Raw genomic sequence first — 15,000 nt, 5'->3', positions numbered from 1 at the left:
GTATAGTAATTCGACAGCACGAACATTAGTAACAGAGAGAGAGAGAGAGAGGAGAGAGAGAGAGAGAGAGAGAGAGAGAGAGAGAGAGGGGGGGGGGGACTAAGTACGAAGTGCCAACATATGAGTTTCAAATCACCCTCAGTCTTCTTATAAAGATACAGAGCCGATTTTATGCGTAAATAATCTCGGAAAACGAAAGATAGAAACTGACACGGCCAACATATTAGCTCTTTAGATAGACGATGCCGAAATAGATTTGATACTCACCTACACATGAAATGGCAGGTGCTACACGCGACACCACGTAGCTGTGTAGAAGTTATGTATCTAAAGAAACGTATACAACGGCTAATTTATGAGAGCGAAATATATGAGAGCAAAAACCGTCTAGCAAGTCCCTAATCGACACCTGTAACGCGACATTGAATTACAAAATTCTCAACTGAACAAATGACGACAGAAGTGACTATAGTAGATTCGTATCAGCCATGCATCTGATTTCTAGGCCCGTCCCTTACGACGCTCCTGATTGGCTGTTGATAAGCCAATCACAAGGCTGGAGACTCTCAGTCTCTCGAGAGAGTTCACATGGGCAGGATGTATGTTCCACCTCTCCTGAGGGATACGAAAGACGTGTCCCTCAGGAGAGGTGGAACATACATCCTGCCTATGTGAACCCTCTGGAGAGAGACTGAGTGTCTCCAACCCTGTGATTGGCTTATCAACAGCCAATCAGGAGCGTCGTAAGGGACAGGCCTAGAAATCAGATGCACAGGTGATGTAAATCTACTATAGCTACCGCGAGGGTGAAACAAATAAAACATGCGCTGAAACTTCGGCGCAATCGAGTTTTCAGTGCAGCTTATAATGCTGTATGAAACTCTCAGCCAATGCCTATGAAATTTTCTTCCACGGCCCGGTGCTGGCCTGTGTTGCTGGCACCTATAGCAGTGCCAGACGCACCATCATGTTAACTTTAACCTTAAATCAAATAAAAACTACTGAGGCTAGAGGGTTGCAATTTGTTATGTTTGATGACTGGAGGGTGGATGATCAAAATACCAATTTGCAGCCCAATAGCCTCAGTACTTTTTCAGATCTGAGGGCAGACAGAATAAAGTGAGGGCGGACAGGCAAAGCCGGCACAATAGTTTTCATTTACAGAAAGCTAAAAACTATAGAGTTTTTCAGTAGGATGGTTAGTCTGAAGGACTTCCATTGTCTCCACCACAGACAAGAGCATCTATGCACCTTTACTGCCTATTATGAATGTGAAAATGAGTCAATTCTTATTAAGCAGGAACACGATACTCAGACAATCTTTGCCATATACTACAATGCTATGGACTGGAGTCAAAGTCAAATTAAAATGTAAGAATTATGCATTTATATGAGCATAGTTTGCAGGACAAGAAAGTAATAAGTTCACTCCCAAGAAAAAGTCTCTTAATCATTAAAATACGACAGTTGACATAAATGTATGTGTGAACTGGGAGTAAAAAATGGCATGAAAAATAATCGTAGGGAACGAAATTTAAAATAGTAGTATTTTTAGTTCTTTGGCCTATATTCCTTTTTAAACTTGGGGTCTCGGGTCCGCGGTAAATCTGGAAAATCCTCACTGAATAATATTTCCAATACGTCAAATCTGAACTTGGAAACAACTGTATATTTAAAGAAAAAGTGAGTTAGAAAAGGGAGATAAAAACAGATAAACGTTATAAATCACCAAAACATTGTTATAAATACTTAATATACAAAGGACTTAACTATAAAAGTTAACGAAGCCTCGGTCACTCAGAAGAAGAAGAAGAAGAAGAAGGAGAGAGAGAGAGAGAGAGAGAGAGAGAGAGAGAGAGAGAGAGAGAGAGAGAGAGAGAGCGGAGAGGGGTCTTCCCAAGTATCTAGAATAAATAATTCCCAAGGTACGACCAGAAATGAGAGAGAAAAATTAAAGCAAGCTTTGTCCTTTTTGTTTTAAGAGCTTGGGATTACGAGGAGCAAACCATAATCCAGTGGATTTCGCACACCAACCCCAGAGAGAGAGAGAGAGAGAGAGAGAGAGAGAGAGAGAGAGAGAGAGAGAGAGAGAGAACTTGAATTTATTTTGCACTTCGTGAATGTTGCTCATTCCTGACTATCAATAAATCTAATTCATTTACTGGCATAGCAAATCATTGCTCGTGACCTTGGTAAAAGAATAACATACAAAATCGAGTCTTAACCCTTCGTGGTTTACACATAATCTGATTATTCCCTGCCCCTCTGAAACCGGGCTTTCATGATTTCTCTTAATTGCAGGATCTCTGAAGAAACTGTTCAGTTAGTGTGTCTTCCTCGGGGGTCTTCTGAACAGGAAGCCAAAATATGAAACCACAGCACTGAAATGACAAATCACTTACCACAAACTAGAACTGAAGAGATACAACACAACCCATTGTGGGAACTTCTTTACATACAAGATATGTGACACAGGGAATAAACTGCCACCAGAATTTGTAAACGGCAACAGTGTGGAAGAGTTTAAAAGAAAGCTAGACAAAATCATTAAAGCAAAGCCTTGAGGTAAGGTAAAGGGAAGGTTGCTTCAAGCGCTGTGGCAATGAACAAGTTAAGTCTATCTTAGTTTTACCAGAACACTGAGCTGATGAACAGCTCTCCTAGGGCTGGCCCGAAGGATTAGATATTTTTACGTGGCTAGGAACCAACTGGTTACCGAGCAACGGGACCTACAGCTTACTGAGGGATCCGAACCACATTCTATCGAGAAATGAATTTCTAATCACCAGAAATAAATTCCTCTGATTCCTCGTTGGCAGAGCGGAGAATCGAACTCGCGACTACCGAATCGGTAGGCGAGCACGTAACCCAAACGTCCAACGAGGAATTATAGCAATGAACAAATAATGCAGTTTTGTGTTAAGAGCTGAAGAGGCCAGCTGATGGGGCTAGTGGAAATCTGAGAAAACCCCCATTAAAGAGTTCGGGACTGTAATTAATGGCGTCATAAGCTGATAGGGTAATGAGAGTTGCGCCATTTTTGTGGTGAGTGCACCTGAGTAGTTGACCAGGGTGGGGTAGGTAATGCGTCCGGAGAGAGGAAAAGTTCCACGTATGGGTGAAAACTTATGGTCTCTCGCAGAAGATGATAGAGGAGAGTGGAAGGTTCTACCACAAGAGAAAGCCTAACCATGAAGAATAACAATAATAAAAAAAAATAAATAAAGAAAAGAATGGGGACTAATACCTGAGAAAGTGACACACGCGCCTCTTGAAAGAAAGGAGATTATAGGACACAGAGACTGAGAGATGGAAAAACAAGGAAAAAATAAGGAAACAAAAGAATATTAGGATTTATGATCTCTAAAGGGTAAAATATGAGAGGTGATGGCCTGGCGGGTGCGACCTGGCTACCTAACAGCAGAGGGGACCTTTGCGTCAAGTCGAAGGAAGCAGCGTTTAAATACAATAAATAAATTAATAAAAAAAATAAATAAATAAGCTGCTAAATCAATCCTGAAAAAATACTGACAACGAATAGAAAAGTAAAATAATAATTAATATTCCCAACAAAGAATGGCAAGCCCATTTAAACACGGTAGCGATTTAGATAAGGTAGAGAACTGAGGACATTGAAAAAATCAATTCCAATTTTTTATATGAAGATATGGTCATAAGAATTAGGTTATCTGTCAAAGACAAGTCTTGATCATGAAGCCAGCCAGTTCTGTCGGATTACACTATCATACAAAACAGATGTGACTTGAAAAGGAAAAGAAATGAAAAAAAAGACAAATGGGCTACGGACTATCCCCTAGGCCTAAACTTCAGCCAGTTTAAAGGCATCTACACAAACGCCCTGTCAAGATCAGTACAGAGAGAGGAAGAAAAATAATTCGAATGAATCGTGAATGAGTACAAATAGAAAAGCAGTAGAAATAAGCAAAGAATATAAACGATAAGAGAAGGGAAAGCGCAGGCAACAGAAGACCTCAAGAAACAAAGGGAAGCAGATTCCAGAGATGTTTACTATAATAGATTCACGTCAACCGTGCATCTGATGTCCAGGCCAGTACCTTACGACGCTCCTGATTGGCTGTTGATAAGCCAATCAAAGGGCTGGAAACTCTCAGTCTCTCGCTTCAACCGTGCATTTGATGTCTGGCCAGTCCCTTACGACGCTCCTGATTGGCTGCTGATAAGGCAATCGCAGGGCTGGAAACTCTCAGTCTCTCGCGAAAGTTCACATAGGCAGAGTGTATGTTCCACCTCTCCTGAGGGATGCTTTTGAAAGACGTATTCCTCAGGGGAGGTGGAGCATACAATCTACCTATCTGAACTCTCGAGAGCCAACCAGGAGCGTCGTAAAGGACTGGCCTAGACATCAGATGCATGGCTGATGTGAACCTACTATAGTATTGCACCAGCCAATTTTTTTTTTTTTTTTGCTATGCCCATAAGTTAGGATAGATTAGGTTAGGTTAGGTTAGTTCAAGTAAAGTCTATGAGTACTTTGGGTGTGGGAAACATAATGAGATTATGTTCAAGAAGATTCTATGGTTAGTTTTTTAAAGATATGGCGTCCCACTATTTCAGGGCACCCTAAGGGGGTAGTGCCGTCAGTGGCCCTCATGCGGTGCACTGTAGGCATTACTTAAGGTTCTTTGCAGCGTGCATTCGGCCGCTAGCTGCAACCACTTTCGTTCCTTTTACTGTACCTCCATTCATATTCTCTTTCTTCATCTTACTTTCCACCCTCTCCTAACACTTGATTCATAGTGCAACTGCTTTGAGGTTTTCCTCCTGTTACACCTTTCAAACCTTTTACTGTCAATTTCCATTTCAGCGCTGAATGACCTCATAGGGCCCAGTGCTTGGCCTTTGGCCTAAATTCTAGATTCAACTCAACTCAGCTTTTACAGGGGAGGTTCGGCATCAGCTCACAGTTCGGAAATATGTGGAAGGGAACAGATGAGCTCCAGTCATAGAAAGGTAGAGATCAGATAAAGTGAAGTGATAAGATATAGGAATTTACAAGTACGCAGTAGTCCTATGTCTAATTCTGTCGATGACCCTGGAAGTCTCACCGAAGATTTATAAAGATAAATACAATAGGAAAGAAAGGCGCAATAAATTTGGTCTTGGGAAGCCACTCAAGCAAAAAAAACAAACAAAAAAAAAACAAGACAGAATTGTGGTATCTGATTAAGTGAAATTTGCGAATGGACTTCTTTCCCAAGCAACAAAGCAGGTACAGATATTGAAATTAAATTAATATTATGGCATCAATTTCTCATAAATTTCTGCTTACCTAAATTCTTTGGACCACTAAGTCTAAGACTCGATCTTCGACTCTATTCTCGCGCGCAGGTCACAAGAAATAAATTACTGCGTCATTAAATGGATTACACTGATTGACAATACTGTGGTCTTGGTGTGGTTTGCCAGATCCACTGGGTTACCTCAGAATATTTGGCATTCAAATTTGGATACAAACATAACGGCTACTGGCTCAAACTAGTACAGAGCAATAGCAGATGAGAGAGAGAGAGAGAGAGAGAGAGAGAGAGAGAGAGAGAGAGAGAGAGAGACTGTCGTAGTATAAACACTTCATTTTCCTCCTTTGGACAAAGGATACTTTCTATTTCAAAGCTTAGTAACCATTCACATAAAAATCTTAATATAAGTTTTTGCTCTCTCTCTCTCTCTCTCTCTCTCTGGCAAAGTTCTGTTCTGCTTCCTCATTGAAATCTGAGAAGAAATTGGAGTAGGGTTGGCTTGCATTTGACATTTGTTGGCAGGCCTATAACAAGTTGGACTTAGTACCACTCACACACAGGACATCTGTCATACGTGAAGTCTGGCAATAAATAGGTCGCATATATATATATATATATATATATATGTATATATATATATGATATATATATATATATGTGTGTGTGTGTGTGTGTGTGTGTGTGTGTGTGTGTGTGTTTTGTGAGTGTGTGTGTGTGTGTATAAAGGTAATTTTTTCATCCCATGTACATTCTGAAGAAGTTCCACTAACAGACATTCTCTTATTGCATATGAATCAATAGATTTGATCTACAAGTTTTCAAATGGACTACTAAAAAAGATCCTTAAATTCTCTTAGAAGCTTCGAAATGAATTTAATGAAAGCTATATAGATTCAAAAGAGAACTAAGGCAGGTCATTGAGATCTAGGAAGATCTTGTGTTGTGAACATCAAGACGGCTAAACATCACATACCTAGCCTGACATACGCTTGGGGTAAAACCCCAAAACCTTTGTTATTCGCAAAATGTCTATATGTTCACAATGACAATTACCATTATTAGATTTACAGTAAGCTATATACATAAACATATCACCATGCAGAAATACTGGTCAATTAAATATCGTATCAAAATGAGAGAGAGAGAGAGAGAGAGAGAGAGAGAGAGAGAGAGAGAGAGAGAGAGAGAGAGAGAGAGTATATTTCTGAAGCACATTTTGGAAATGTGGGCTTTGAGAAACCATCATGATTTAGGACAAGGCTTTCAAGATACAATTAGATATTAAAAAAGTACCGCAAAACCTCTGAAAACAATCAAAATTAAATATAAACAACATATCCATCAGGAATCGATCCAAATTTTGAAGATATTTCGGATGCCGAACACACTTTGGAACCAATCTACAGATTCATATAAGTATTTTGGGAACCAGTTAAAATTTGGAAAAAAAAAAAAAGTATTTGTGAGACCAAATCAAAATTCATAAAAGTGGTACCTCAGGAGCCAAACAGATTCTTCAGGAACCAATCAAAATTTGGTTAAATACACTTTATGAACCAATCAAAATTTAAAATTTGTACAATGAAGAAAAAAAAATTTTTTTTAATCAATCAAAATTTGATACAGGAGCCAAAGAGATTCTTCAGGAACCAATTAAAATCTAGTTAGATACACTTTATGAACCAATCAAAATTTAGAAAAATTTACTTTGGAGTTGAATACCAATCACAAAGATGATTTTTTTTAAAGATTCAATCAACATTTTATAAAAGATGTTTGAGAACCACCCCCCAAATAAAAAAAAAAAAAAAAAAAAAGAAAAAAGGCTATTTCGGAACCAATCGAAATATTTCTAAAAACTTACTTCAGGAAGCAATCAAAATTTAGAAATACGTTCCTTGGACCCAATAAAGATTTGGGAACAGGTATTTCACCAACCAATCACAATACGGAAAACCATTCAACATTCAGAAGAAAGGTCCTCTTGAGAACTCCATAATATTGTATAAGGTTAATTCCTTTAAGAAAACTACGCTCTAATTTTCATCTTAAGAAATATGCTTACACATGTTACTGGCTGCTCTGCAAACAAACAAACAATGGAACAACTAGGAATAAAAAAAATCACAACGCCTTTGTAAGCAATATAATAATAATAATAATAATAATAATAATAATAATAATAATAATAATAATAATAATAATAATAATAATAATAATAGTATTCACACCATTAAAACAAGAGAAGTCATACTAAGTGTATCCTAAAATTATTAATACTGCCCAGCAACAGCCAATCCAAATCCGACCTCCATCTAAAAGCAATGCACATAAAACCTTTCAGAAGATTATGTCGCAAACAAAACAATAAATAAAAGCAAGCGACTATACGTTTCCCCGATGCCAACCCAGGAGCAGATCTACGTGAGCGGAGTCACTGAGGACCTCGTAGAGTGACATTATATTCAAACGATGAAAGATATGTTCATCAAACAGGAACAACATGAGAGAGAGAGAGAGAGAGAGAGAGAGAGAGAGAGAGAGAGAGAGAGAGAGAGAGAGAGAGTCATAATAAAAAAGGAATGAAAATCACGAGAGAGAGAGAGAGAGAGAGAGAGAGAGAGAGAGAGAGAGAGAGAGAGAGAGTCACAATAAAAAAGGAATGAAAATCACAAGAGAGAGAGAGAAAGAGAGAGAGAGAGAGAGAGAGAGACATCCTACGCCACCAGGAACAAATATCAGAAGAGCTCTTATAAACAATAAATTAACCCTGGAAATTGCAAAACTTTCCGTAACTGCACAATCAATAGCAATCACTCCTGTCCTTATAGAGAATATCTCACTCTCTCTCTCTCTCTCTCTCTCTCTCTCTCTCTCTCTCTCTCTCTCTCTCAAGCTAATGTTTACTCTCAATGGAATAAAATATTGTATGGGCTCCTCTCTTCAAAAGAAGAATACGGAAGAGTGGAAAATAAACAAATTGCTTGATTCACTTCCTGGTTTAAACGGCATTAAAATGAGAGAGAGAGAGAGAGAGAGAGAGAGAGAGAGAGAGAGAGAGAGAGAGAGAGAGAGAGGGGTGGCATAAACAAAAACCCACAGACCTATCATGTGATGTAGAATATCGTGCGTGGGCGTGTTTGTATAAACTTGGATTCTGGAGGTTCGCCTAGCACCTAATTCTCACATTCATTATCACCTGCTCTCTCTCTCTCTCTCTCTCTCTCTCTCTCTCTCTCTGCATAATCCTCACCTCTAAATTTAATACCACTTCTAAAAGCGCAAATTTAAGGAACGAATCCTTTCTCGGGCGGCTGATCAAAGGGCTGGCGCTTCCATGAATTTTCTCTCTCTCTCTCTCTCTCTCTCTCTCTCTCTCTCTCTCTCTCTCTCTCTCAAACACACATACACACCTGCCAGGCAGTCGTTTTTCATGTTCAGATTTTTAACAAGATTCTCTCTCTCTCTCTCTCTCTCTCTCTCTCTCTCTCTCTCTCTCTCTCTCTCTCTCTCTCGTGGGGGAACAAAAATACCCTTGCGGTTGGTCTGTGTACAAATAATGAGAAACCCACCTTCACCTGATCCCATCAATCTTGGAATGGTTTTTATTGATATGGATTTAAAAGAGAGAGAGAGAGAGAGAGAGAGAGAGAGAGAGAGAGAGAGTTACAAGAATTAGGATGTCGCCAACACTTGTTAGCCCATCCTTAGAGGAGACATCGTGTGCTCACTTATCTCTAAGAGCAGGTTTTACTGTTCATTCACAGTATCCTAATGATTTTGTCTTGCTTTCTTTTAAACTCTTCCACACTGTTGCTGTTCACAACTTTTGGTGGCAGTTTATTCCAAGTGTCATATATCTTGTATGTAAAGAAGTTCCGACAATGGGATGTGCTGTATCTCTTCAGCTCTAGCTTCCATCCATTATTTCTTGTCTGGTTTTCGTTTAACGTAAATAGGTTACTGTCTACGTTTTTAAAGTAAGTCTCACTCTAATCAATAACTCACTTCGCCTATGCAGTTAGTAGGCTGACTGTCCTACATTCTCAATTTGACTAATAGCATAGTACAGTCATTTCAAATTAAAAATAAACTCTGAAGCTTCAAAGTTCAGACAGACTACTCTGTGTTCTGAAAGATCTGACGAATAGATCGGAGTGGAGTGCAGTATATAGAGTTTAGGCAAAGGCCAAGCACTGGCACCTAAGAAGTCATTCAGCGCCGAAAAGGAAATTGAGAGCAGGCAGGTTTGAAAGGTGTAACGGGAGGAATATCTCGCAGTTGCATCATGATATCATTGTTAGGAGAGGCTGGATAGAATATGCATGGAGGTTCAATAAAAGGAATGAAAGCGGTTGCAGCTATGGGTCGAAGGAACGCTGCAAAGAATCTACAATAGTTTTGTAGTCTCAAACTAATTATGGGGGGGAAAAAAATCGAGCCCTGATAAACAAAATTCAACTCTACAATCCTAAAGTAGGATTAAAGCAAAGGAATGAAAAATGAAATTTAGACCAATGGTCAAGCGGTGGGATCTATGAGGTCATTCAACGTTGCAATGGCAAATGACAGTAGAACGGTCTGAAAGATGCAGCAGGAGGAAAACCTCGCAGTTGCAATATGAAACCATTCACAGGAGAGGGTGGATAGATAGACGAAAGGGACGGTGCAAAGAACCTTAAGTAATGTCTACAGTGCAAAGCATGAGGTGCACTGACGGCACTAACCCCCCTCGGAAGACTGTACATGAGACACCCTGTAATCGTTTTGATAAATTTATTGATAAACAATTACTCCCTCATGTAATATATATATATATATATAATATATATATATATATATATTGTGTGTGTGTGTGTGTGTGTGTGTGTGTGTGCATATATATATATATGCACTATATATATAATATATATATATATATATATATCACTTTGACGTGATTCGATTCACATATATAACACCACGGATAAAAATAAAAAATGGATTGTGAATGCACAAATACAGACAGCTGAAAACCAATTATTTACACCTGAGAGGTGCTAATGAGGGTATGACTCCACCTACAAGCACCTGTCAGGTGTGAATAATTGATTCCCAACCGCCTGTGTGTCCATATGTACCTACTGTCTCACTAGGATATATATTGTGAATTTCTATCACTTTGTATCAGTCACCTGGTGATGGCTTAGCGATAAAGTCGACAATGGGTGGGATTTACAACCTTTTTTCATTTTCATTACGGTGTTCAATGTATATATATATGTGTATATATATATATATAATATATATATATAGTATATATGTGTGTGTGTGTGTGTGTGGTCGTAATAGCCACAATGCCCTATTAACTTCTCAAATTCTTCGCGCTTTCTTGGATACGTTTGTCACACAAAGCCTTGAGATCCAAGTGCAAGAAATATGAAGAAATTGGGATGTCCGGCAGCGAGAAACGAACCCGGGTTACCATAATCACGACGAGGTCACGTTGTGTGTGTGTGTGTGTGTATTCATGTATGTATGTGTATATGAAGATAAAAGGCCCATAAAACACTATTTCAATGTTGCAACCATATATTTCGAGCACTTCCTTCTGTGTATGCATTATATAATAAAATATGATATAACAACAAATAACACGAAACAAATAATGAAACAGATACATAAAAAAATTAAAAAAATAAAACCACGCGGCGTTTTACCCAAGTTTACCTTATAGAAGGGAATTCAAACAGAAGACCGCTGGGAGCCATTGTACACGAGACTATGCCACAGTCCACAGTCTGGCCTTTGTTAAAAGGTCGCCACCCCAGCATAAGGTCACTATGAAAGCTCAGCAGCCACAAACAGCGGCATATATGCTCCAAAATCTTCAAATATAATTAATATAACTAAAACAAAATGGCACCTCAACAACTCAAAAACCTTGACCATCGAAAATTCACTACAATGAAAATGTTAATAGTTGACATGGAGATTCAAACATTTCACTACTGCCATATTACCAATATTTACAACTGCCGATTGGTATGCGCACACTAGTAGACGCCTCCATACAGCCATGGGTAGGAATCTCAATTACGAGGGCACAAGTAATGTTCTTTGAGGTTCACAATAATATATTGATGGTAGCAGTAGTAAAAAATTTATAAAACTGATGTTAGCAGTGATACAAATTTGATAAAACTGATGTTAGCAGTGATACAAATTTGATAAAACTGATGGTAGCAATACTAAAAATTTGATAAAACTGATGGTAGCAGTAGTACAAACTTGACAAAAATGATGGTAGCAGTAGTAAAAATGTGTAGTAAACATTTGATAAAACTGGTGGTAGCAGTACTAAGAATTTGATAAAACTCATGATAGTAGAGGTAAAAATTTGATCAAACTGATAGTAGCAGAAGGAAAAATTTGATAAAACTTATGGTAGCAGTAGTAGTGAAAATTTGATAAAACTTATGGTAGCAGTAGTAAGAATTTGATAAAACTGATGGTAGCAGTGGTAAAAATTTGATAAAACTACTATCAGTACATTATTGTGAACCTCAAAGAACAACAATATAAATATAAACACAAATCGATAAATAACGAGCGAAGAGAAATTGGTTAACGGTGAAGAAAACGCGTCAAGAAGCTGTTAATGCAGGTCCAATAAAATAGGGACTCCACGCGAAGGAAATCGAGCAGCGATTCACTATTAGAAAGGTTGGAAATAGTGTGAGGGGTGAGGGGTGAGGTGAGGGGTGGGCAAGGGTGGGGAGGAGGACCGGGCACCAGAAACCCCAGCGAAGGGATCTGAGGTATAAGTGTCGAGGGGGCGTTCATAAAATGATGCCAAAATCTCGGATGTTTGTAAACAGCCGCGTGGGAGAAATGTTATCAAGATGGATTTAGTTGCCCTGCAAAAATCAGCGAGAGAGAGAGAGAGAGAGAGAGAGAGAGAGAGAGAGAGAGAGAGAGAGAGAGAGAGAGAGAGAGACTCGTAGCATCAGTTATCTTCTTAATAAATCTATTGAAAAAAGCAAGAGAAAGAGAAAGAATTATAAATTGGAAAAGACAAGCATCTTTTAGGATGCATTTACATATCCTAAAAGAACGATTACATAAAACACATAGAATTCTAGCGTTCAAAAAAAGCCTAAAAATGGCCATTCTTTTCCAAAAACGAAAGAACATGACCAAATCCAAAGCCTGTATTTCAAACTCAGCGGGTGGTACACCTCACAAAATACAGAGCAAAACCAAGGGAACTCTAGAGATGATGAAATGGGACCAAAGCTCTCTTAACTCTTCATCAAGTCAGTAAATATCACAGCAGGCGTACCCATATTGCAGACGTATTTCTTGCAAGATTTTTGAGCACTCGTCTAAGTGTCAGTCAAAAAGGGGATAGTTATATCCGGCTAATCTTGGAAGCTGTCCCACTCGTTCGTCTCATACGGCAGTAAGGAGGCTCCCATTCAAGTCGTAAATATCACAGCAGGCTACCCATATTGCAGATCTTGCAAATTTTTTGAGCATCGTCTAGGTCTCAAAAAGGGGATAGTTATCCGGTAATCTTGGAAGCTGTCCACTCGTCGTTATCGGCAGTAAGGAGGCTCCCATTCAGTCTTCGCGATTGTTTGTTTGTTTGTTTGTATGGTGTTTTTACGTTGCATGGAACCATTGGTTATTCAGCAACGAGACCAAACGGCTTTACGTGACTTCCGAACCACGTCGAGAGTGAACCTTTATCACCAGAAATACACATCCCTGACCCCTCAGTGGACTGCCCGAGAATCGAACTCGCTGGCAGGCAAAGACCATACCGACCACGCCACTGAGGCGTTCACAATTTTCGTGATGGCTTTTTCGTCGTCAGGGATTCCTGTAACTGAACTTTCTTTCAACTTTTTGGAGCAAATTTCATAAGTTAATTTCCTTTATCAGTGATGAGTAAGACACCTTAACAGAAATGAAGCGGGAATTACATTGACTTCAAGTAATAACTTGATTGCTGGGCGTCTCGAACGTATAGCCTAATATGACTCTCTGTGTATCGTTTTTTAAATTTTTCCATTTATTATTTTCTTTTTATTCAGCTACTTTGCATATCTCCTAAACCTTAGTTCGCAAAGCCTGGGGTATCCTAATGAGACTCTCTCTATGTATCATTTTAAAATTTTTCCATTTATTTATTTTTATACACAGCTACTCAGCATATCTTCTAAACCATAGTTCTCAAAGCCTGGAGTGGGTAATCATTTGCAATGGCAGATGAATGTACTACTACATCCTACAAACTTACTCCAATATAAATTCAGAAACGAGACACCGATTCTTAATGAAAAGCGAATCGTCAATAAACTTCCTCGAGTAAAACCCGAGAAATCCTTTCGTACACCGAGACAAAGATTTCCCTTATGTCTCTGTAAACACTATCATCAAGACTTATGTGTGACTGTTCCGACACAATACAAAATACGTTCAATTCGCACGAGACTCCTAAATTTATAGACAAACTTTTTGATACGCTGCCAAAAACGCCTCAGATTTAAACTACAAAATTAACAGCTTGTTGGACATTTCTTCTTTGTTTATAAAAATGACTAGAGCTTTTTTTTTTTTAGGTGCAAGTAATAAACACTGACTGTATTGCAAAAATTATTCTCAGCAAATGAAATTTAAGAATGCGTATTGATGATGGCATCAAGAAAAGTTTTTTTTTTTTTTTTTTGTTTGTTTGTTTGTGATGGCGTTTTTACGTTGCATGGAACCAGTAGTTATTCAGCAACGGGACCAACGGCTTTACGTGACTTCTGAGCCATGGCGAGAGTGGACTTCTATCACCAGAAATACACATCTCTCACACCTCAATGGAATGCCCGAGAATCGAACTCGCGCGGCCACCGAGGTGGTACGCCAGCACCATACAGAACGCGCCACTGAGACACGAAAAGTTTATTGTGAACATATCACTTCAACAGAGCTTTCGAAATATCTATAGTTGTAAGCTTGTATAGACCAGGATTACACATTACCTTTCCAGTTACTCTTGAGTTTTGTTCAAATTACGGCCTTCTACAACTCCTGCATTTCAATCGTGATCAAGCAAAAATTTCTTCCTACTAACCGACCCCATCACCACCCCCCCCCACAAAAAACCCTCCCCCCCTGTGACCTAGACCTATTCAAAAGAATCATGGTGGAGGTCATAAAACGTCATCTGTCAAACTTCAAAATTTTGGTCCAGAAAGGAATTTCCTTTTCCTTTCACTGAACAAAGTCTCATATCCGGCATTTCGTTCAATGAAACTGTGCAATGATTGCAATATGCCCGGATACGGCCTTCCTTTTACCTCTCCATGTGACCTTGAATTGAACTTAATATAGAATTTAGGCCAAAAGCTTAGCACTGGGACCTATGAGGTGATTCAGAGCTAAAACGAACATTGACAGTAAAGGGTTCGAAAGGTGTAACAGGAGGAAAACCTCAAAGCAGTTAGTTGCACTATGAATCAACTGTTAGGAGAGAGTGGGAGGTAAGATGGAAGAAAGAGAATATGAAAGGAGGTACAGTAAAAGGACTGAAAGGGGGTGCAGCTAGGGGCCGAAGGGACGCTGCAAAGAACCTTAAGTAATGCCTACACTGACGGCACCAACGCCTCCCTTACGGATATATGTGACCTTAACCTAACCCAAGTAGAGAATTTCTTGACGTTTATGTTTTCACATTATCAAA

This window comes from Macrobrachium nipponense, chromosome 41 (assembly GCF_015104395.2).
Source record: "Macrobrachium nipponense isolate FS-2020 chromosome 41, ASM1510439v2, whole genome shotgun sequence".
NCBI classification, from domain to species: domain Eukaryota; kingdom Metazoa; phylum Arthropoda; class Malacostraca; order Decapoda; family Palaemonidae; genus Macrobrachium; species Macrobrachium nipponense.
Note: the sequence above shows the minus strand (reverse complement) of the source record.